The sequence below is a fragment of the Xenopus laevis genome, chromosome 2L, assembly GCF_017654675.1.
Source record: "Xenopus laevis strain J_2021 chromosome 2L, Xenopus_laevis_v10.1, whole genome shotgun sequence".
Taxonomy (NCBI): Eukaryota; Metazoa; Chordata; class Amphibia; order Anura; family Pipidae; genus Xenopus; species Xenopus laevis.
Window position 1 is genome coordinate 176,860,650 of NC_054373.1, and position 22,536 is coordinate 176,883,185.

Below are 22,536 nucleotides of genomic sequence, written 5' to 3' on the forward strand. Positions count from 1 at the left end.
TATCTATCTATCTATCTATCTATCTGTCTATCTATCTATCTATCTATCATCTATCTATAATCTATCTATCTATCTATCATCTATCTATCTATCTATCTATCTATCTATCTATTATCTATCTATCTATCTATCTATCTATCTATCTATCTATCTATCTATCTATCTATCTATTATCTATCTATCTATTATCTATCTATCTATCTATCTATCTATCTATCTATCTATCTATCTATCTATCTATCTGTCTACCTATTATCTATCTATCTATCTATCTATCATCTATCTATCTATCTATCTATCTATTATCTATCTATCTATTATCTCTCTCTCTCTCTCTCTCTCTCTCTCTCTCTATCTATCTATCTATCTATCTATCTATCCATCATCTATCTATCATCTATCTATCTACCATCTATCACTCTATGTTCTGGATTCTTTTCCATCCATTCTCCTTGTTCATCCATTGTTTCTCACTAGCAATAATATTCTCCAAGCCAAGACACAGGATTTATTCTAATGTTTCAATGCGGTTTATTGTACATGACATAACTGGTTCAGAACATGTATGCATGATTAAAAATACCAACCGTGCAAGCATGTGCTTGTAATCCATCAAGGCTGAAAACAGCCTAACAAATATAAATGAACATTTATATAAAGTTAACAGTTGCAACCCGAGAAGCAGAGCAGACACAAGCTGCTAGAAGGCTTCCCAATGAATAAAACAATAGATTCATTGCTTCTTATAAATGTTATAGTTGATTAGTGCCTAGTGACAACGTTTTATGGTATCCCTCTTTACAAGCGTTGAGCACTGACATAACTTAGTGGTCTGTTCCTGCTGAATTGTGCTTAGGAAATACCTATGGTGGCATTGTTCTATGGTATTGCACTGTTAGGCTATCAAAAAAATGTGTGCTCAGTACATGGGAATAAATATAATGACATACATTATCAGAATGTCACTGTATAGGCTGGGAGCCAACAGGGTTCTTATTTATACTGTAGTATGCTAAGTGTAGGAGAACACTGGTACAGTAGGTTTAGGGCAGTGATCCCCTACCAGTGGCTTGTGAGCAACATGTTACTCTCTGACCCCTTGGATGTTGGCCCCAGTGGCCTCAAAGTAGGTGCTTATTTTTTAACTCCAGGCTTGGAGACAAGTTTTGGTTGCATTAAAACCAGGTGTACTGCCAAACAGAGTCTCCTGTAGGCTGCCAGTTCACATAGCGACTATCAAATAACCAATAACAGCCCTTATTTTGCACTACCAGAAACATTTTTTATGCATGTGTTGCTCCCAAACTCTTATTACATCTGAATGTGGCTCACCATTAAAAAAGGTTGGGGATCCCTGGTTTAGGGTGTCGTTATGTACAGGCAAACTGTTCCTACTGAACTAGTCTTAGAACAAGGAAATTCCTATAGGCTGTGCAAACGTAGGATGTCCTATCTGCTGTAGTGTGCTCAGTCGAGGAGAATCCCCATACTGCCATAGTGTTACATTATCTCTATATACAGGTTATGAGCAATCAAGAGAATACCCATGCATGATGATCAGCAAATGGAGCTTTGATACTCAACAATGAGCAAATTAATCAACAGTCAATATGAAACAATCTCCGATCCATATTGATTATCAAAATGTGAATCAGTTAAGTTGTGTCAAGCAATTAAACACTCCAGTGTCATTACTGAAATAAATCTATGCTCCTTTTTGATGTAAGCAGATAGTTCTTGGTTATTCCATAAAGACTCAATTTTTAACCTACTTTTTTTTGCCAGAAAAGAAGCCCATTCTGTTCCCATAATCAAGTCACTTAAAAAACAGCAGCTGTCCCCATTCCTTGCCTGATTGCCTGATTGCGAAAGTCCATTTAACTACTTGCAGGATGGTTATTTTGTTAATGTTTTTGTTATCTTATAAATTAAACAGGACAAATGGACACACTGAAGCTACTCCATGTTTGGTCTATGCTAGGTAAGTAATTAGTTTAGTGGTGCACAGATAACCAGGGTCAGACTGGGGGGCCCGGGGATTACTGGAGCTGCTGTCCTAGGGCCCCCCTCTGCCACCACTGCTGTGCTGGTGCGCCATCGTCATGAAGCCACACGCGTTTCCACATGTGCAATCATGCGCACAATGTCTACAGATGTGGGGCCCACAAGAGCCCGGGGCCCAGCAGGTTTTTTCCCGGCATCCCAGTGGCCCAGTCCGACCCTGAGGGAGTCCATTATGCAGGTTGATTATCTGTGCATTGGAATGCCACCCCACTGGTATTTCATCAGCCTAGCATGCAAAATACCAGCCAAGGCTGAGGCCAGTATTACTAATTAACCAGCAATGTAGCAGTACATTATGTTTTAGGCTTCTGTATCAGCCCAAGCCAAGCACAGCCCTTTAGCAGTAAAGATCTGTGTCTCCAAAGATGCCCCAGTAGCTCCCATCTTATTTTCTGCTGATTCACTGCACATGCTCTGTGCTGCTGTCACTTACTGAGCTTAGGGACCCACTCACAATATACAGTAATCATAGAATAGAAATGTCACAATATAAGGCTGATTAGTAATTAATACAGATAATTACTACATGGCAGCACAGAAACCAGTGCAATTAGCATCAGAATTTAATAATCAGCAAACCTGTAGCATCAGCTTATATTACAGCCAGGGAAGCTCATTTTCTGCTGGATAATTAGTGACGAGCCCTAAGCTTAGCTTCTCAACAGCCAATCAGAGCCCACTGAGCATGTGAGTGTCACAGACACTTTCCAAGATGGTGACCCCCCTGTGACAAGTTTGAAGTCCTGGATCATTGCTGCTATTGACAAGCTGAAACTTTAGGCTGGTGCAATAAAAAAAAAAGTTCAGTATTCATATTAATTTTTAGGGTTTAGTTCTCCTTTTAATTTGTAATAATGAATCCATCCGCCCCCCAACCTGCCCAACCTGCCTCCAATCTGCCCCTTTTTGGCAGTCCTAGACCCTTAAATTTCTAAATACCTATCTGATTCCACACTTCGTATCAGGCTCTGGCCCTTCAATGTGGCTCTTCCCACTCACCTGCACAACCTGACCCCTTCAACAGCACAAGCCACCCCATTAATGTATAAAAAAAAACTCAAATTCAGAAATTAGAAAACTGCCCTCTGCATTGAAAGTGACATCATGCCAGAAACATGGCATTCCAAAAGTGGCAGTTGGAGAGACATGTTTTTTAAGGATGTATAGAAAAATATAATATAATGTAAATATAAATTTTTCTTGTCCCCTTCCTGGGCTTTAATTCCCATCCAAGTAGAAATATAGATATTATTCTGTATATTTATATTATCCCAGAATTATTTCAATGATATTGTGCCTCTGTACGTGATGATTTGCTCCTATCAGCCACGTCTTCATTTTGGTATCGAAGGTGTTAGCTCTCTCTCTCTCTCTCTTTATTACTGGCAAATATGAGTTATCTGGAATCCCAAATAATTAGACGTAAACTGCGAGCAATTTTATTTCCAGTCATATTCTTTTCCCCTGATAGAAATGAAGGATATTTGCCGTATTAAATCTTGAGAACCATCTGGTTCACGGATGTTAAAGTAAGAACCTGTGAGTCTCATTACTGACCAAGGGCTCCAGATGACTCCTGTTTTAAAGATGATTTTTTTTCTCACCGCTTTGATCCGCCATTAAAAAATAATTTACTGTTGCAGCAGTTACAGTAAATTGAAGCAGTGATAAATGGCGACTTCAGACAGGGGCACCTCTGCTGAATGGGTTCACCGGTGTTGGTGCAGAAATACTGTGCGATGAGTTAACGCTCATGCATTCACTTAACAAAAGCCGTGTCATCTTAAAAAATCCGTCATCGACTGGCAATTGCCTTCACAATCCTGCGCAAGATGAAAAATGCTCAGAGGAGTCAATAAAATTTCTGCTGGAAGAAATCTCGCACCACTATTTTTAGGCGGCTGGAAGGAGATCATTTTCTATTTCTGACGCACGGAGACCAAATCTCCTGCCGACCTGGAAACACGGATTATAGATACAAAAATATGTGCAAAATGTCAAATATTTCAGAGATTTTGTTTCCTCCAAACTCTATGATAATATAATAAATTGTACTAAATTATAAACTGAAATATTAATTATAAGTATAAATTATTCTTTCGTTTTCCGGAAAACAAATGTGTAAAACTACACATTGATTGCACGTTGCAGTGTCATGTGAGTCCAATATTGGGATTTGTGTATATATAATACATTAGAGCTATGAATATCCTGTAAATTATATAGTGGATAAAGTACCCCCTATTGTAAAATATAAGGATATTATAAGTCACCGGGGAGTTCCATGACCATATAAAAACTTTTATAGCTTTTATACAGATCATGGAACTCCGAGGTTACTTCTAATATCCTCATATTTTCCAACAAGGGGCACTTTATTTATTATAATACACAAATTTTAGGGGGTTATTTACTAAGCTCTGAATACCCAAAATTCCCTGAAATCCGAAAAATTTGTGATTTTTTTATAAAATCGGACTTTTAAAAAAAAATCACAAATTTTTCGGAATTTATTAAACCCAGAGGGCTAAAAAGCCTGATTATAAAAACACGGCATCTCAAACCTGTCGAGGTTGCATAAAAGTCAATGGGAACAGTCCCCAGACCTGGGCAATTTCACAATGTTTTCGGAGCTTTCGGGTGAATGAAAACTCCGAAAAATTTGGAGATTTTGGGGAAAATTCACGAAAAAATCTTGAAAATCTGAGCTTTTCACTGCAAAGCAAATTTTCTGGAAAATGTAATAATAAATAAGCGTTAAAAATCGTAGTTTATAGCAGCCGATATTGAGATAAATTCGGACCTTGATAAATAACCCCCTTAGTGAAACGTGAAAAAAATTACATCATTATTCACCATTTATAACTGATGACATCACTAGTCACTGTTTATAAAGATATAATTGACAAGATCATGGCTTCTGTGTATTATATCCTTGTAAATGGTGCTTAGTGATGTCATTGGTTATAATCGGAGCCTAGTGATGTCATATCTGTCACATGACTCACTGAAACTTGTGTATTATAATAAATAAAGTAATCCCTGTTGTAAAATATGATGATATGAGAAGTCACCTCAGAGTTCCATGACCCATATAAATACACATACCGATATGGTCATGGAACCCCTCGGTAACTTATAATATCCTTATAGTTTATAAGAGGGGGTACTTTATTCCCTATATTACCATCATAAGCAGCAGAGTTACCAAATAGAGCATCACCTACAAACAAATCCTACATCAGCTCCACACATGGATTAAGTGTTCTTCTGAATAGAACTTCTAATGTTGTAGAGGTGCATTGGAGTTGCTTGAAGGATGTATGAGTGCAAGTACCCGTGACTTGAATCACTTGCTCAATTTTAGCCCTACACATTAGTAGTCATAAAAGAGCCCCAAATAGCTATATATATATATATATATAAAATAATAATAAAAGGCATTTTGTCATTTTTAGAGGAGGAGTGATCAGCTGTTGATATGAGATCTCATGGCAGAGACCCTGGTTCGATTCCTTGTGGCAGCTCCTAGCGATCCTGGACAAAACACTTAATCTCCTGGTGTCTAAGCTTCTTATTTATAATGGCTGCCTTGTGCTGTAAAGCGCTTTAAGTAACAAGGGTAAAAGGTCAATATACAGTATATTGTTCCCCATCCTAGTTAGCTATTGAGTATCATGGGAAAACACAGGAATCTATGGGCACTGTTACGTCAAGTTGACACTAATATTGTTCCTATTGTATGCAGTGAAGAATTCCATCAAATGAGTTGCATCTAAGGAAAGATTTTGTGAGGCACCAGAGAATAAAAAAGATGAAATGTAAATCATATGTTGGAGGGTAAAGGTTTTGAAAATTTTTAATTGGTCAGCTAGTTTTGGCCAGTTCGATTTGAGCCCATATTACAGATGAGAGGGGGAGCAGGTGCCTTAGAAGTTCAGTAAATGATCATGTTGTGGCAGGGTTCTCCTAATTTATAAAAAGGGAAGCTCACATGTGTTCTGCCTCTTTTGGTTTCTACTACTTGCTGTATGAAGTGGTGCTGGAGGGCCTGGGATGGATTAAGGTCCCAGTAGGAGTAGTGAGTGCATGGAAAAATTTGTAATATCTCACTCTGAGTGATAGACAGGCTCAAGGTAGTTAGTAGAGCAGCCAGCGGTTCCAATGAGGGGCCGAGTAAGGGTTAGTGCCCTGCAGTATCAATGCACCAGAATGGGCACTCAGGCTCAGGAATACATCGTTTCCTGGAGTAATACACCTCCAAGTACTGTAACACAATGGGGCAAATTCACTTAAGGGCGAATTTTTGCCAGCAATGCTCTGCCTCACTTCGCCAGCCGCAAATTTGTTACCACTAAGCTAATTCACTAAAATGCGAAGTTGCGTCTCAACAGCCAAATGCTGGCAAAGTTTTGCTAACGTTAATTCATCAGTGCGAGCATTTCTTAGCAACTTTCGCTACAGTTCAATTCTGTTGAGCGAAACTTCATTAGTACTCTTACGCTTAGGTCAATTTGAATAGGGCGGGTACATATAAGTCATATATAAGTCACATATATTGTCCAAATTGCAACAGTATGTCTTAAAGGCAAAGCAGTGTCGGACTGGCCCACAGGGATACCAGGAAAAGTCCCGGTGGGCCCAAGTGTCAGTGGCCCCTCATGCTGCTAAACATTTGGCCTATTTCATGGCCATTCCCTACTTCTATGAGATCAAAGAGGCTAAAAAGATGGAATAATAGATCATAGTATGTAAAGAGAAGAGACTAGGAGAACAGAGGTTGAGTGAGGAGAGGAAGAATAATAGTACTGAAAGTGGACCCCTGGTCTAAGAATTTTTGGTGGGTGCCTGGTGTCTCAGTCCGACACTGAGGCAAAGAGTCCATGTAACACATGCTTTGCTGGGAATTGCTACTGCCCAAAGCCAGCCTGGCTCACAGTACAAGGCACTAGCAAGCACCCTGTTTTCCAACACCTGTTACACATGGAAAAATCATATTGAGTGAAGTCTGATGCATTTTTAAAGATTAAACTCAGTTTCACCTTGTGATATACTGGAAAAGACTGTCCATTTCAGCCTCTAAATAAAGAAAACCCAATAATTAAGTCCCAGGCTCTTGCATGGCTTTGACTATGGGCATTAGTTATGTATGCGCATCACTTTAATCAGTGTAATTCAAGGACAAGCTGAATAATAACTTGTAAAATGAGCAGAATTTTGATGGGAATAATTCCTTTTTTTCCCCCCAAGTTATGAAGTATAAGGGATGATATGTTATGACAAGGCTATACACTCATAATGATTGCATTACTGGCGCACACAGAGAGATATGTTTGCACTTTACATACCAATTATTACTTTCATTTGATGATCCGGATCCACATGCAAAGGGAAAGGCATGATTGACACTGCCTCTGAATTTTTTATACCAGGGTAATGTGGGTTGACCTCTATATCTAATAATTGCACATTTACATGTCGGACTGAGATTGGATGTATTAAACCAAGAGATTGGAATATGATCAGAAAAAGAACAGCCAACGCATATGGGCATATATTCCTCTCTGAACACTCTTCTAGACTACGGAGCCAGTGTGTATACTCATTCCATACTCTGTAGTAGCCAGACAAAATATGCTGGGATAATAAGGTGAGGCCTAAGCTTAGCTGTAGCTTTTTGTGCAACAATTCAGGATTACATGTTTAGTACCGACAGGTACTATAGACAGGCCGTAGAAAAACACAAGGATACAGTTGGGTTGTATTGTCATTTAGAAAGTAATGGGGTGTTATTGGGCATGCAGAAGCACGATCCATTGGGTTTTAATATAGCTGGAAGACATTAAAGGGGGTGCCACAAGTTAGGCACACCAAAGTCATTGTATCTACTTACCTGGCACCCCAGGCTGGTGCTCCTATCAGGAGAAAACTGCATTGGCTCTGGGTTCTGCTCCAGCGAGCACAAGGGACCAATCATCTTTCTGCTTCTTCTTTCTTCAAATTTACCGGGGGCAGACGCATGCCCAGTAGAGCAAAATAGCGACTTTTTTGTTAAAGGAAAACTATACAAAATTAATATTTAAGCAAAAGACAATTTATATCAAATTAAGTGACATATAAAAGAATCTTACCAAACTGGAATATATATTTAAGTAAATATTGCCCTTTTACATCTCTTGCCTTGAGCCACCATTTTGTGATGGTCTCTGTGCTGCCTCAGAGATCACCTGACCAGAAATACTGCAGCTCTAACTGTAACAGGAAGAGATCACATGATCAGATATACTGCAGCTCTAACTGTAACAGGAAGTGTGGGAGCAAAATACACAACTCTGTCTGTTAATTGGCTCATGTGACCTAACATGTGGTTTGTTTGTGTGCACAGTGAATGCTACGATCCCAGAGGGCTGCCCTTATTTTTTTACATTTTTTTTTGAGGGGTATAGTTTTCCTTCAAAGTTTGGCTTTTTGCTCTAATGTGCATGCACAGCTGCGCGAAAAAAAAGAAGAAACAGTAGAAGATTGCACCGCAGTGCTCGCCGGAATAACCCTGGGTTTGTGCAGTTTTCTGCTGATAGGCTCACCGGCCTGGGGTATTTAGGTTTGTAAATACAATCACTTGGGGGTGCCTAACTTTTGGCACCCCAAGTAGAAAATGCTTTATTTACTAAAACTTATTTATCAATTTTTCTTATTAAAAAATCCCATCCACAAATTGAAAAATCAGCATCAAAAAGTCTGTGCAGGAAACATCTCTGAGTTAGTCAGTGACTATAAGGGAGGCCACATCGGACATAACTTTTCATTGAGTTTGCAATTGACCCTCAGCATTCAGCTCAGATTCAAAAGCCACAGTTATGACCCATGTGGCCCCCCTCAAGTCTCTGATTGGTTACTGCTTTGTAACCAATCAGTGGAAACCAAGTGAGCTGAAAAGCAGGAAGTAGTGTTCTGGCTATTATGTTACACATCCAGTCACTCCAGCCTTTATACATTATATTTGTTGCCTAACTAACTATATTAGAAACATTTTTTTTATTTTGCACAGCCTATCTATCTATTTACCCAGTTTTTATTGTTACACTGAACTATTCCTTTAAGGACATTGAGACATAGGGACAGATTCACTAACCAGCGAAGATTCGCCAGCATCCGATTTGCAAATGCGCTCAGACAATGCTAATTCACTAATATGCAAAGTTTCGTCCTGGGCGCAGAATGCTGGCGACTGTTCGCTAGCAGTACTTCGGTAATGTGAGCATTTCAAAGTGAAGATGCGCTAGCGTTCATTTCTGCCTAGCGATAATTTGCTAGTGATCTTGCGCTCATGTCAATTTGCAAATATACTTAACATTTCCACTGTTAAACCACATGTCCAGGGAACCATATTAAAGACAATAGAGTTATTTTAATGCCCTACACATGAGCCCACTGTAAAGTTAATGTTCCATATGTTGGAAAATGTATGGGGGAGGCTGGTTACCAAAAAAAAATCACTCTGAAAAAATTAAAAGTCGCCAGCGTTTTTTTGAACTATGATGCATTTTCGGCTCACAGATTATAATGTGATAGAAGAGTGAGGAAGATGTAGCTGCTTTATAGCACTTCTCCTGGTCTGAGGTGGCGAAGGCAACTCTGGTGAAAGAGATAACGTTCAGTAAAATCCGCAGTTTAGTGAATTTGTGGAGTAACGTCTGTTCCCCAGAGCAAAAAGTCGCCTGGTGATAGAGTGCGAATGACTGCTAGCGGCAGTCTGTTTCACTAGCGAATTGGCACCTGTTAGTAAATTGGCGATGTCCTTGCAGGTGGCAACACGGGGGAAAAGTCACTAGCGTTAGCCACTTCACTCTTTAGTAAATGTATTCCATTATGTGCATTAAGCTACTACAAATGTCCTTAATATGTTGATAATGGGTTGAGTGCAGAGGAATTTCACATGGCTGTCAAGGTGTCTATTCTGATGAAACAACTCCTATTTATGATGGAGAACCATTGAGCTACTACCACCCTGGACCTGGCTTGATGGTTTCCACGGTTCCACCGTGAGTTATATCAACAGGTGCACCCGATTTGCACACAGTGGGGCTGATTTTTCAAGACTGGGCAAATTTGCCCATGGGCTGCTAGCTATGGCAACCAATCCGATTGCTGCATTCATTGTTCTTCTTGCAGCTGCCTTTAAAAATGTAGTCACTAATTGGTTGCTATAGGTAACAACCCATGGGTAGTGATGGGCAAATTTGCGCCGTTTCGCTTCGCTCGTTTTTGACGCCGGCGCCGTTTTTGACGCTGGCGTCCGTTTTTTCAGAAAAAATTTTTTGACTTTATTCGCTGGCGGCGAATCGCGCAAATTCGCCGTGAATTTGCGCCTGGCGAATAAATTCGCCCATCACTACCCATGGGCAAATTTGCCCAGTGTTGATAAATGAGCCCCGCAGAATCAAAGGCAAACTCCATAAAAAGTATTGATTTGCATCCAAATTTCCACTTTGCACAGGGCACTTGCAGTTGTATCTGACCCCTACTTACCTTATTCAAATAAAGGCTAGTAGTGACAATATTTCCCCCTTTGTCCTTCTGAACTTCAAGCATATTTTGTAGATCTCGCATACAATATCATGACAGAACATCTTGTTCTAATATTTTTTTTTTTATGACAATAGAACATGTGTAAAACAATCCAGAATTGTATCCTCTGTGTAATAAAAGCAAAATAAATTCTATAAAACAACACTTACTGTCACCTAACAAGTAACGTTGTCTAGGGAACAAGGTATTGTAATCATGAAAGTAATCATTGGCGTATTTTATTTCGATGCCACTCTATTTCTGTGATAGCATACATTTTCAAATGATCTCCTCATTTACCTAAAAACCTGTTAGAGGCAGAGTGTTTCTTTTGTAGTGAATTTCTTTGTAGTATTTACTGAAATTGAACTAATTTGCCCTTCTGAAAAAGGGGGGCAGAATTATTTGAATGCAAAGAACTAGAGTGGGAATATTTAACAAATACACATTATAGAGTGTAGCTTTTATACCTAATTTAGCCTCCACAAAGAAGCCATTAAAAAAAAACTCCCATTTAAATATAAAGTGTTGGGCATCAATGAGATGTAGCAGAATGTGCGGTGGAAGAAGATCGGCTTTTCTCTCCCTCCGCACGGCACCTCCGAGATTTACATCACTCTGTTCCACATGCTGATTCAGCAGGAAACTGACTGGCAAAGGGAATTATTTTTGCCAACTTCAACAGAGGCCAACTGCTGAGAAGCAGTCAGGTTTTAAGATGTAATGTTAATTATTCCCTTTTAACCGCACTGGGCCCTGGTATCACACTGTGTATATCTACCGGGTACATAAAAAGTCTTGCAAATAAATAATTCTGAGAACATTAATAAATCAGTGGTAGGAAAGAACTTGCACTTGCAACAATAGAACCTCCGATTTAGCCCTTTTCAGCATTTCCGTAATTTTTCACCCACAATGTTCTCCGGAAAAATGGAGGATAGAAAATCGGATGCAGATTTGCTTTGCTTCAATGCATTCCCTAAAAATATTGTGAGAATTGATATGCCGTAGCTCAGTCCTGTTATCCAGAATGCTTAGTACTTGGGATTTTCTGAGTAAAGGATCTTTCCGTAATTTGGATCTTCATACCTTAAAGGGGGTTAAAGTCTAAAATAGAATAAGGCTAGAAATGCTGTATTTTGTATACAAAACATAAACATGAACTCACTGCACCACAAACCTAATCAAACAAATGATTTATGCTTTCAAAGTTGTCCACAGTGGGTCACCATTTTGTAACTTTGTTATACATCTTTGCAAGACTAAGACTGTGCACATGCTCAGTGTGGTCTGGGCTGCTTAGGGATCGTCATAAATGATCAAAACAGCACAAGTCAAATAATATCTGCCAGAAGCCGATACAGCAAGACTGATTAATAATCAGAATATACAGACTGCACTGGGTCCTGTGTTGTCATGTAATCTAATGTGGATTTTATAGTTTTTGTATTGTTTAATACAAACTTTCTCCAACTCTGCAGAACCAGTGGCTGCAGCAAAATAAACCTCCAAATAGAATCCAAGTTTATCTGTTTAAATCTGGCTCCATGATCTTTGTCCCTGCAGCTGGAGTTGGAAACAGTAAAGGGGATGTGAAGGCACAATAAAATCCAATACAAATCTCTACACTGTTGCTGACTGCTCTACAGGGAAACAAACAAAGCTGCTGCTCCCCCTGCTGTTCATAAGTATGATTGTTTCCCTGCAGAGCAGTTAGGGACCGTCTGACGATTCCTATCCACAGCAGTAAATGAGAATGAAGAATTTCACTGCATACTGTCTTATAGAATTTGTTATAAAAACAGTACACATTTTTTAATTTAAGTATAATGGAGATAGGTTTCTTTTTCATAAAGGCAAGTAAAAATAGGATTTTATTTTTTGTCTTTACATGCCCTTTAAGTCTTATAGAAAAACATTTAAACATTAAATAAACACAAGATCTTCGTTTGGATTAATTACAATGTACTGTTTTATTATAACAGAGAAAAGGGAAATAAATTGTTTGTTTGTTTGTGGATTATTTGGATAAAATGGAATCTATGGAAGATGGCTTTTCCATCATTTGGAGCTTTCTGGATAACGAGTTTTTGTATCCCATACCTGTACTAAAAGTCTTAAAAATGCTTACAGACAATCCAGAACTAAAATGTTGCCTCACTGAGGCAACTTCGGGCGACTATAGAAAACACATCGCCGCGTGTGCAGTAGCGCAGGCGACTTTGCATTGTAACCTATGGGGAAAAACACAGAGGCAGTTCGGGGAGATAGTCGCTCAAAAGATGAGGCTATTAGTCGCCAGAATCTCCCGAATCTCCTCGTGTGGCCTTACCCTAAAAAGCTGATGCCCCAGTTCAGATGATAAAGACTGACTATATTAAAATGCAAAGGTAACTTTATGTTCTAGTAAGCGGAGACCTCTTCTTAAATTGGCCAGAAACCTTCTCTATAATCAAAGCAAAAGATGTTAAGGATACAGAACACAATGCACCAATCAGTGGTATCTGCCAAAATATAAAAATATATAATTTACAGTTAGACATAACATTTTTGGAGAGCACCATTTAATTTCCATAATTCCCAGTTTACTAGATGCAAAGCATGTATCTTCCCTTTCATTTTCACCGAAAACATGTTTTTATCATGTTTAAGAGAGAAGTAAAATAGAATTTCTACTAATAAAGCAATCAAAAGTAATGTGTGATAAAAAAGCATTGCCTGCTGTGACTAATAATACTATTTCATGCCTCTGTGAGGGTTGAAGTTCCTTGGTCTATTCCCCACGTACCCAAAGCCTGTTGAAAGATCCGAACAGAGAAATCCCTGTTGTGCTTTAAACCAAGAGCCTAAAACAAGTAATTGGACTGAAATGCTTATGTTTTTTCCATTAGCCACTTTTTTTGTACACATGCAAAAAAACTCCCATAAGAATTACACTGAGTTGTTTTCAGGATGAGAATAAAATAATGAGATAACAGGAATCTGGCGCAAGACTTTGAAAGAAACTGAAAATGTTCTCTCCTTTTTCCCCTCCCAAATATCACATAATGGTGGATGTTGCAAGTATTTCTGGCTAATTTATTTTCATTGTAATATTTGGGGAAAGTGCAACTGCTGGATTTAGGGGCCGATTCACTAACTTCTAGTGAAGGATTCGAAGTACAAAAACTTCGAATTTTTGTGCTCCTCGAGTATCGAATGGCGTAAATTCGCCTGAGTAGAATGATTCGAATAGATTGAGCGCAAAAACGCTGCGACTATTCGCCATTCGATAGTCGAAGTACTGGATCGAGCGCAAAAACGCTGCGACTATTCGCCCATTCGATAGTCGAAGTACTGGATCGAGCGCAAAAACGCTGCGACTATTCGCCCATTCGATAGTCGAAGTACTGGATCGAGCGCAAAAACGCTGCGACTATTCGCCCATTCGATAGTCGAAGTACTGTCTCTTTTAAAAATACTTCGACTGCCTACTTCGCCACCTAAAACCTACCGAATTGCTTTAAAAGCATATGGGAAAGTCCCATAGGCTTGTTTTCCACGTTTTTGATCGAATAAAAAGGCATTCGATCGAATGAAAATCCTTTGAGCGAATATTCGATCGAGCGCCTATTCGCCAGCGCGTAAATTCGCCCGAATTCTCTATTCGATTCTATTCCCCAGTCGAATTTCGAGGGATTTAACCCCTCGAAATTCGACCCTTGATGAATTTGCCCCTTAATGTAATTTAATTACATGGTTTATTAATATTAGACAACTATTTACTGTGGAACACAAAGATGTGCATCATAGTGAAAACCTAAGCTCAATTGTTTCACCTTTAGATCAACTTTACTGGGCTTATTTATCAAAAATTTAATTTGTGAGGTATTAGAGTTTTTTTCTACTTGAAATAAACTCACAATTTGAAAAAAGGGAATGTTTGATTGTTTATTAAAAAATCTAAATATTAAAAAACAATACAATCGCTGAAAACAACTTGAATACCTCCAAATTTGTGAGTTTAGAAACTCAAAACACTCTTATTTGTGATTTTACAAGCTCAAAAAACGCAAAATTCTTGAATTTAAAAAAAAATAGCGTGAATTTTGCATAGGACAACTCCCACTGACGTCTACATGAACTCGCAAGCTTTTAGATGCTGACATTTTTTCGAGTTTTTTGTGCTTGTAAAATCAAAATACCAAACATTCAAGTTTTTGAAAATATAGGGCTGAAATTAATTTAATGTGCTAAATGTGCAGTAAAGAAAAGATCTGTTTACCTGCAATACCTAATTCAATTCATTATGATATAAATTTAGCAAATGCAAGAAATGTTCAATTTACCGGGACTGTGTCATTGTGGTTTCCAATTTTGACTCCCATTTTGTGCAGAAACTCATTTTTTTCAGCAAACCACGTGACTTAACAATCGGAATTCTATCTCTGTCTAGCATTACATTCTTACAAAATATATCAAGTTCATAACTTTTAAATTTTTTTGATGCGGAAAATAACTTCCAGTTACCTTCCAAAGGTCAAGGCTCATATTGGCTCATAGGCACTTAGACATAGCAATGCTATAAAAAGGAGTTGCCGTTCTGCAAGGCCTCCATGCTGAAGGAGCTTGTGTGCTCCAAGTCTGCTTTTCCATGTATGTTTGACCTTGCAAAACATACACCCATGTGCATTCCAACAACCAACAAGACCACCATGTTAACTTAACTGTGTACAAAAACAACTTTGGCCTCATTTTTATTGAAGGACTTTTCAAAAATTTGACTTGCACTCTATCCTTTCATATCCTCTATATCATCTTATAGTGCACACCATACCAGCTGAAAAGGACCTTCATCAGCCTTCCAAACAGATCATCTATCTTTCATTTTTGGCCAGTGTTCATCTTCTCTTATGGATGCTGTTTCAAGTGACACTCCTAATCCAAAAGAAAAATAAATTGTCCATCATCCTGAAAATGTAAGAGAGGATCATGTTGTCATTCACCAACCATCTTAACCTAGCTGGCCAACAACACACCCATATATTGTTTATGGTGCAACAATACCCAACATACAGTATATGTTGGTAATAACCCAACAACAACACCAACGATGTTCCAACAGCTACAAATCATGATCCTTTTTTACACAGGTACCATCCACATTTCCATGTGTCTCCTTATATGTGGCCTATACAAAGACATTTTTTGCATCAACTGCTGTCCTCTCCAAATGTAACAAATACTCTAAATACTGAAACAGCAAACACTGCATTACAACAAAATAATCAAAGAGCTTTATTGGGTGTTTCTACAAGCCCAAATATTGAAGTTGTTGATAATGCAACAATCTGTAGTGAAAAAATGTAGTAAAAACAAGTCATCCTATCATACAAGTCTTCTTTCAAAAACATTAAAAAAAAAAAGACTGCAGATTGCAGATTAAAAATGTATTTTCTTCTAAAACTGCTGATAAAGAGAGCAATTCACAAAATTGGAATAAGAAATATTGGGCCAGATTCAATTCAGTGAGAAAAAGTTATCTCACGGTTTATCACGTGAAAACGAATAGATTCAATTTGAAGAGAAAAAACTGTTCTCCTAATTCAGTACCAGTTTTTTCGCATAGACTTCACAGAGGCCTTAATCCATTTCATGAAAGTGGCGGATTTGTACATATTTGTGTTAACTTGTCACTTTTGTCATGCCTCTTTTGTCTTTTGAAGTACCAAATTTCTCCATACTGACATGAAGTACAACTAATGCCAAGCTGAGAATTAAATTCCTCCAAAAAAGTGTACCTTCAATAACAAATTACTGGCATTAATCAGGTAAAATGCACAATTCTGCATGTTTCAAACCAATGTAAATTAGTGATGGATATATGGGAGTTATGGAATAAATGTCACAGGGAGGCCCATATATCAGAGGTCAAATTTTAGTGGTATTAGAGCTTTTTGAAACCACTATTAAACTCTTAGGGTCAAATTTACTAAAGGGCGAAGTGGCTAACACTAGCGAAAATTCGCCAGCTTGATGTCATTTTGGCACTTCAACGATTTACGGTCTCTGGTGTAAATTCGCTAGCGAAGTAGACAGACTCTAGCGGTAATTCGCACCCTTACGCCAGGCGAAGTTGTGCTCTGGCGAAGGGACGTAACTACGCTAATTCACTAAGTTGCGGATTTTACTGAACGTTGACTCTTGCCAGCGCCGATTCAGACCTAAGCGCCGCCTGAGGCGGCTCCTGCAATGCCGCCCCCCCTCGCTGACTTACTTGTCGGGAGGGGAGGCAGGAACACTAATGCGGAGAGCGCAATTGCGCTCTCTCGCATTAGTAAAGCCGAATTTCCGGTTTAAAAACCGGAAATTCGGCTCTTAAAGGTGCAGGAGCGGCTTTTTGCCGCCCCTGGAAACCGCTTTGGCGTTGCCGCCTGAGGCGAGCGTCTCAGCTCGCCTCATTGGCGGCGCGCCCCTGACTCTTGCGCCAGACTTTACTTCGCCACCTCAGACCAGACGAATTGCAATAGAGTAGATAAGATTTTCTCTAAAAATAGTTTACATTTTTTCTAAGTCCCAAAAAACGCTGGTGTCTTTTCCTTTTTTTGGGGGTACCCTCTTCCCCCCTACATATGACACATAAACTAAACACTGGGCACATGTGTAGGGCAATATAACAACTCTATTTTATTTTATTAAGGTTTCCCGGGCTTGTTTATTTTAATGTAGTTGCTGCATATATGTCCAATGTACTCTAACTTGGTTGCCGTATGCAAATTAGGCATCGCTAGCATAACTTCGCTTTGCTCGACGAATTAACGCTAGTGCAACTTCGCTACCTTTCGGCTCCCTGGACGCAACTTCGGATTCGGATCAGCAGGAAACATTTATTGGTTATCTGTTTTAAAGCAAATATGTTATTGATTGCTATGGGTTACTGCTCCTGGGCAACCTTAGTGCCTTTTATTACATATGGGGTATAATTTTTAGGAGACAACTATTTTCATCCTTCTACTCCCAGATTATATAGCAGAGGTAGAAATTTCAAAGGGTGCATTTATTGGAATTGACGTTGTCATCATGTTAATTATAGTGCATAATTGTGCCGACTGAAATACTGATTTCAAATACCCACAAATCTGACAGATCTCTCCACAAAATCTGAAAGATGTTGAATGGCTCAATCAAGTTCAATCAGAGGAATTATACTCAAATGTACAGGAAGTCTCCTGCCACTTGAAAAAAAAAAAAATTAATACTTTTCAAAAATAAAATCGAATATCCAATTCCTATTAATTTCAAGGTTCTTTCGATACGTCTGAACCAGAAGTGTAAAACTCTCTACCATTTAAGTGCGTTTTATCATAAGTGTAGAAAATTAACAATGATCGGCAAATCATTCAAAAATGAAGGGGAAACTAGATTAGCTCACACACAAATCTTCCTAAATCTCTTCCCTAAAGCAGGTTACATTTATCCGAATTATTTAAAAAAAAAAAAACACAACCAAACTCCCATATCTGATTTGACCTTATTTATTATTTAAAAAACTCAAATTAATCAGTTTGGGGGAAAACCCGTAATAATTGCATGAAAAATCAGATTTTTGCCAGAAAAGCCCAAAATGATCAGATTTTCAGGCTAAACCCAGTGCAGACCACAATAACTTCCAGTTCGAGTAGGGACCTCTGCCATTGACTTATACACAACCTCGGCAGGTCTGAGATGGCGGATTTTCAGATTTGGGATTTTTGCTGCATCGAGCAAAAAATAAAAAGAATAAAAAATGCCCCAAAAAGCCAGACCAGATAAACTTGGGGGCACATTTACCTAGTGTCGAATATCGAGGGTTAACCCTCGATATTCGACCGTCAAAGTAAAATCCTTCGACTTTGAATATCGAAGTCGAAGGATTTTGCGATATTCCTACGATCGAAAGATTGAAGGAATAATCGTTCGATCAAACGATTAAATCCTTTGAATCAAACGATCGAAGGATATTCCTTCGATCAGGAAATTGTTAGGAAGCCTATGGGGACCTTCCCCATAGGCTAACATTGGCCTCGGTAGGTTTTAGGTGGTGAATTAGGGGGTCGAAGAAATTTTTAAAGAGACAGTACTTCGACTATGGAATGGTCGAATAGTCGAACAATTTTTAGTTAGAATTGTTCGATTCAAAGTCGAAGGTCGTAGTCGAAGGTCGAAGTAGCCCATTCGATGGTCGAAGTAGCCATATTCGAAATTCGAACTTTTTTCCTCTATTCCTTCACTCGAACTAAGTAAATGGGCCCCTTGGAGTTTAGTAAATAACCCCTTGGAGTTTAGTGAATAGCTCATGTCATTCAAGTTTTTTATGGCAAAAATGTGAGTTGGTCATGGTAGAAGCAAAATGCGAACTGTTTTTCAATTTGAGTTTTTGAGATTCATTCTCAATTGAAAATGATGGTTAGAATATAATTTCACTGCATTCAAGTTGGTTCTGGTATGTTTTTATAAATGTCTGAAATGTTAGGTTTTTTTTAATAAATAAGCACACATTTAAGTATTTAGATTCATTTGAAATTAGATCAATTGGCCTCTGTGTGTAGGTGTTTAATTGTAATAATTGGAGGAAAACATTTAAAATCAAAAGACAAATGTAATATCAATATCATAAAATACTTTATATATATAAAATGTCAGGTTTGTTCCATTTTGCCAATATGTTAAAAACAAATTGGTAGAGGGCAATGCTAATGCCAGGAAAAATCCCGCATTTGCCCCAGCATGTAAAGATAAAACTAAGGGGTCGATTCACTAAATTCGAGTGAAGGATTCGAAGCAAAAAAACTTTGAATTTCGAAGTATTTTTTGGGCTACTTCGACCATCGAATGGGCTACTTCGACCTTCGACTACGACTTCGGATCGAAGGATTCGAAGTAAAAATCGTTCGACTATTCGATAGTCGAAGTACTGTCTCTTTAAAAAAAACTTCGACCCCCTAGTTCGGCAGCTAAAAGCTACTGAAGTCAATGTTAGCCTATGGGGAAGGTCCCCATAGGCTTTTCTAAGTTTTTTTGATCGAAGGATATTCCTTCGATCGTTGGATTCAAATCCTTCGAATCGTTCGATTCGAAGGATTTAATCGTTCGATCGAAGGATTTAATCGTTCGATCGAAGGAATAATGCTTCGATCGTACGATCGCAGTATTTGCGCTAAATCCTTCGACTTCAATATTCAAAGTCGAAGGATTTCAATTCCTAGTCGAATATCGAGGGTTCATTAATCCTCGATATTCAACCCTTAGTGAATCAGCCCATAAAACCTGGCTCCAACGAGCAATCATTCTTCTCCATAAAATAACTGTCCAAATTAAACAAATATTTAAAGACAATAATAACTGAAATCAAATTAAAACTGTTTTAAAATAAATAAAGAGTCTGAAAGTTGAGCTATGCCCTTTGGAAAAGTGCAGTTTATTTTCTCATGCATCAAGCTAAATTAGCAGCAATTATAGTAATACGGGAAAATAATTACAGATTTGTTCTTAATTACCGGTGCTAGGAAAATGCGCATGTTAATTAGCAGAACAGTGCCATTTATATTAATAAATGATAACGCCATGAAAAGAGAGTGGATTTTAAAATTGTCCATTAAAAACATTTACCGACTGATTCAAGCTTTCCATTCCACAGCGAGGGCCACTACACGCTGAGCTGGTGCCCAAGGTGTTAAAGGAGAAGTTGGCTGACTTGAGTGACTTTGAGCGCATTGTAGATGTGAATGTAATACATAGTCCTGCATTAGCATTTCTCCCAGATAACAGAACATCAGCTACGCCAGAGATATAAGCTGGATTTACAGATTTATTTATCTCAGCCCAGTCTATTTATTAGCCCTGATCTCTCCTTCTTAAATCTGACTGTCGTAGAAAGAAATCCCAGTGTATTTGCAGTTCCGGCATATTTCCAAGCTAAATAAATCGCAGCCGTAAAATGTATTTATATTCTCATTTCTACAAATCCTTACAAAGGTCTTGTACTGAATATAAGATACAATTTGGGACGAAAGTCTATAAAGGGGGAATGTCTTGTTTACAGGATTAGATTAGATAGGATAGAATGTGTGGGATATGTTACCGTAGACAAAGAACATTCCTGTGATGTTCATGATGTTTCATGATTGTGGGGGACATAACACCCAGCTTGGGGCCCTGTTACTTATGACCGAACTACTGCTCTGTAGGTGTTGCTGCTCTGTAGGTGTTGTAGGTGTAGACACTGGATCAGATAGTGGTTAGACATGGCTGATATCAGTTTGTGGAGGACAAGTGGAGATTCCTTTAGCATCCAACTGCTGCTTCAAAAAGTCTATGGTCTGGGGTGATCATCACTGTTTGCATAACACTTAAGACTACTCTTTAGACTACACTCAAAGCTCTACCTATGTGACACCCCCATTTGGGATATACTCAGAGCTGTATGCTAACTGGATGTTTTTCCTTGTGTTTTTGTAAGGGTTAGTGGCCCAACTGAGGGGCACACAGTCTACACCTAAAGCATTTCTGATTCATTTGTTTAACCTACTGTATGTACAACTAGGTGGCCTCTGTATCTTCAGTTGTCTCTCCATTCGTGGCTCATCTGATATTGACTTGTTTGTTGGCATTCGATCGTTGTTACTTGTGGTAGAAAAGGAAAGTGGCAGGAATATGGAGGGCCTCAGCACAGGCAAGGTAGGATAACCCTGGTATCACTGGTACCTACAGTGCAAGTGTTTCGGCTCCACATCTCTGAATAACCAAAATGAAATAGAATTCTCATTATTTTTAACCAACTACATTGGTTGCCATGAGGGGGGGGGTAATGGTTAAATGATGAGTGTTGTCCTTTAAACTTTGTGTTCAGTAATACATACTTTGTAATGTCCAGTGGGAGGAGGGTGACATTTTTGTTTGAGGAGGTCAATAGAAGGTTCCTTTTCAGAACTTTTAATTATCTATGTATATGTTGCGCTATAGTAAATTGAGTGCACCGTTCTCTATCTATACGCTCCACTCCCAATACTGTGCTCCAGATGAGACCTTAAATCTTAGGGAGTAAGCCCTCGCAAACACTGTGGAGGCAGGATGTAGTGTAACTGTAACTAGTTTCAGGATGTTATAATTGGTGGTTCTTATGACTTAACCAATGAACGTATTTATTGTACAAGAACATCCACAATGGAGTGTACATACAGAGCAAACAAGATCATACAGAACAGTGGATAGGCATATACTCACAGCACCTTTGGTCAGTAGCTGTCACCACAGGGATGGGACAATGTACACAATATCCACGTGGCATACACCCAGATTTCAGCCTTCTCCCTGAGTGGAACCTGAAGGGAAACTCACATCTCTAGGTCTGTACACTTAGTCTCTACTTCTGGGCAAATAGTACTCGGGATCATAATTCCACTCATATTACTCAGAGGAGCCTCAAGCTGCTCGGCTAAGGTGAGTAGCCTATACTTAGACCTGTCCTGTCTATGTTCCACTCTAGCTCTGCCTGCCTGCTCAGGCTAGAGCTAGCACAAGATAGACCCTAAGCACATGGCTACCCATGACTTTATACTTTAGCACAGTGTCATCTACTGGTCACTATTGTGAAGCACCAATGGGCATAGCGTTAAGCAGGAATAGGAACAGGTCCCCCTTCTAACTGTATTTTAGGACCCAGTTAGGCCTCTATAACACTAGGGGACTGCCTGCTAAATAATACCGGGAGACTAGTTCACTAGTCCCCTACCAATATATAGCAGATTATATATTTTTGAGAAGCCTAAGCCTCCATAGATATGTACATCAAAAGTACAAGAACAGCACCTTCCACTGCTACCTGGCCATGGGCAGGGTGATGTGCAGGGTCAAATACATACAACAGTAACAAAAGAGAAAAAAAGT